The following is a 3,564-nucleotide window of genomic DNA, read 5'->3' on the forward strand; positions in this document are numbered from 1 at the left end:
ACAACTGATTTATTCTGTATAAACAACTAATGGTTTACAAGACATTTAATTTCCATAGAGGTTAAAATATATTATATTTATATTATATATATTATATGTATTATATTTATAATATATTTCATGCTAAGGTTAAGGAGTAAAAAGAAGACACATATATATTATTACTAGTATTACTAATACTATTATCAGTAGTATATATTATACTTATTTATTTATTGTTTTATTGTTTTATTTATTGTTCAAATTACAACGGAGGGAGGCACAAGTATTTTCTTATTGCCTTAACCCAAATAAGGTCATAGTCAGTGGAAGCAATAGTCGCATTAAGACACATTACATGGACATTCCAACTTTAGTGGGTTTTTGAGGGAAATTTTAACCATGTAAACACCTAAATCAGAATATTACATCCTATTTAACTTAAATGCTGAAAAAAAAAAAAAAAAAAACGTGACAGACACAGATACCAGAAGATTTGATGGCGAGTGGACTCTCATGTTTCTGGTTTTCCCCATGGACGAGTGTTTTGTGACGTTGTTTGGACTCTGTTTACCGTGTTTCTTCCGGTGTTCTCCTTGTGTTTTTGGTGTGTTGGTTTCCTGCGCCCTCTCTGTCTGGGTCTTGTCTGCCCTGCCCAGCGTCCCTCACCTGCCCTGGGTTTTGCCTCCTGATTTGTTCTGTTTCCCCCTCAGCCAATCCTCTGAGTTCTCCGGCTTGTCCTCCAGCCCCTTCCCCAGGTGGGTCTTGTTTCCTGGTGAGTCTCTGGTGTATTTAAGGCCGGTTTTCAGCTCTGTCTTTGTTGGTTCATGGTGTGTGTGTGTGTGTGTGTGTGTCTTGTCATGTGTGTTATACTATATACTGTTCCTTAGCGTCTGCTCCTGTCTCTGCTTCTGTGTTTCCGTCCACTTTCCTGCCAACACGTGACTTGGACAAGTTGTTTCTTCACTCTCGTTTAGTTTTACTTTTAGAAGTAAAAAAAAAATAAAAAATCCAGTTGCATCCAAAATCCAGCCCTGTTCTCAAAGTCCCTCCCACCACCAAACTTATATGGATGCTTTTCCATCCTATACTCTACCCGTCTCAGATCTACCTGCTTTTTTTTTTTGGTTTTTAAATTAGACAAAAGTTTGGGGTAGTTTCTGGTACCGATAGTACTTTTGGAACCACCTTCCATGTGAGCTGACCACAGACTGAAATGTGACGTGAAACACTGCAGCGTACCAGGAAATACAAAAAGCAAGACGCACGAGTCTTGTGTCATAGTTGATATAATATTGTTGATCTGAAGCAGCCATTTGGAGTTGGTCTTGCTGATTTTTTTTTTTTTAATAAAACACCTGTGTGGGAAGGAGGGAAGAAAAATGTGTGCAATGGAAATGAAATCCAGAGAAGTAACCAGTGCGTACAGCGAGCAGAGCAGGTACAATGTGATGGAAAAGTCAGATCCCTGCACTGACGTCCCTCCAGTTTCTTGTTCACACGCAAACACCATCCTGTCAATGTAATCTGTTGTTTCTGTGTTTGTCGCGTTGAAGATGACATCACGGCAGTTTTGTACGGAATCGCTATGACGACCAGCTACACCGAGGGGGTACTATGTGCAGTGGAAAATGAAATGCAGAAAAGTACCTGGTACTAAAAGCAAGTAGAGTCCAGTGGAGGTGAGCTGTACCGTGCAGCCTAAAACTCCCCCAGGAACTCAGCCTTCAGGGAAATAAAAGAGGATCTGGTTCCTCCAGTGGAAACAAGACTAAGGCTCCCAGTTCCCCAAAAGGATTCCTGTGTTCCAGGGGCAGCTCCTGCACTGGTAAAGCAATAATTGATATATTCAATATTTAAGCAAAACCTATAGTCATAGCTGAACTCATTCCACATCATACAGTTGGAGTGCTACTGATCTGAGTTCTCACATCTCAAGACGATAACTGGGCCTGACATTTCTCAGGTAAAAGTGACCTGCTCTGTTTGGGTTAAGACAAATCAAACCTAAAATAACTCAAGGCAGTCACAGGTCTGTAGTGTGCCTACCAGTGGCAGAGCCTGTATGCAGTACAAAGTTACCTGATCATGGATTCGTTTCGTCCCACAGCCCCACTGAGCTTCTGTTTTTGGTTTCGTGCGCGGTTGTAAAGTTACCTTGGCTGGTGGGCACAGAAAAACATGCAACCAGACATGATGAACACAATATATCTCTGTGTATGTGGGATGCACTAATGTACAGCAACAATTGAATCACAGAAAATATTCTGACCGCAGTATCATAAACTAGTCATGGTTAACCAAGATGTCTTTATGCATTCTGTATGTAAGCATGCAAACTATAGCTGCGTGTACCACATCTGGATGTGTGTGCTCATGAGGGTTTTATCTGCAAGCTCCCATAGCCCCAGACTATTGTCTGACTTTATTGTTTATTTCGTTCTTTGTCTCTTGATGTCTTCCTTTGTTTTGTCTCGTCTCCCTGGGATCAGCCTCGCCTCTCTCTTTCTTTCTCATTCTCTTTTTTTCTCTTTTTCTCCCCCTCTTTCTGTATTAAACCCAACTGTGTGGGGTTTTCTGGGATAAATTGTCCGGTCCAATCTACGATCATCCTTCGCTCTCTCTCTCTCTCTCTCTCTCACACACACACTTACACACACATATATTATCACATGTAAACACACAGCATGCACACACCACACAAAGAAAACACAGGCCTCCACAGTCTCTTTCTGTGCTGCAGCTCTTCTACCTGTCGCTGTGCTTTCCCAGACAATGACCCACTGTTGTACACGCAGCGCTCAAACTGTGTCATCCAATCCCTTGCTGCTCCCTGATGTCACGGCAACCATCTGCGGCCATTTTGTATCCGTCCTAATGAAGGCGATAAGAAAATGCACTTAGTGTCAGTCGGGAAAAAGAAGTCTTTCTTACTGCTGTGAGACACTCATCATCACAGATTTGTTTTAGCCTGAATTACTTGCACGATTGCTCAGGTTTTTGCTCCCCTGGTGCAGATTATAAACCAAAATGTTGAAGCAATTAGTCGACTCAGAGATTATTTGATCTACAGAAAATGAATCGATTAGGATTTCGATAAATGACACATTATTTTGGTCACTGATTAAGTAAACGTCACAAACATTTGCTGGCTGGAATTTTACTAATATCACAAAGATGCTAAGATTCATTTACTTTTCTCCGTTCTTATGATCAGCAGACAGTTTTTGAAGTGTCAATGCTGCATCTTTAATTTTTATGAATAGGGCATTTAATTCGTAAGGACAAAGTAATTACAGTCCCCATAAAAAATATTAAGACTTCACTGATAGTGCCGCTCCTTTTGCACAAGATGCATCACTATTATTGCAAGGTTTATTAAAAAAAATAGTAAAAAAAAAAAACAACATTACACTACACTACACATCGCTCTACATGGAGGCTCACCGTGTAGAGCATGTACCACGTGGCACTTTCCTGTCTCTCTCTGCTGTGGCTGTGTAGTAGAGTGTAAATGCTGAAAAAAAAAATCAAGTAAGCAAACAAAGAAATAAAACTAGAGCATCCACTTGCCCATCCACATTA

This window comes from Myripristis murdjan, chromosome 3 (assembly GCF_902150065.1).
Source record: "Myripristis murdjan chromosome 3, fMyrMur1.1, whole genome shotgun sequence".
Taxonomy (NCBI): domain Eukaryota; kingdom Metazoa; phylum Chordata; class Actinopteri; order Holocentriformes; family Holocentridae; genus Myripristis; species Myripristis murdjan.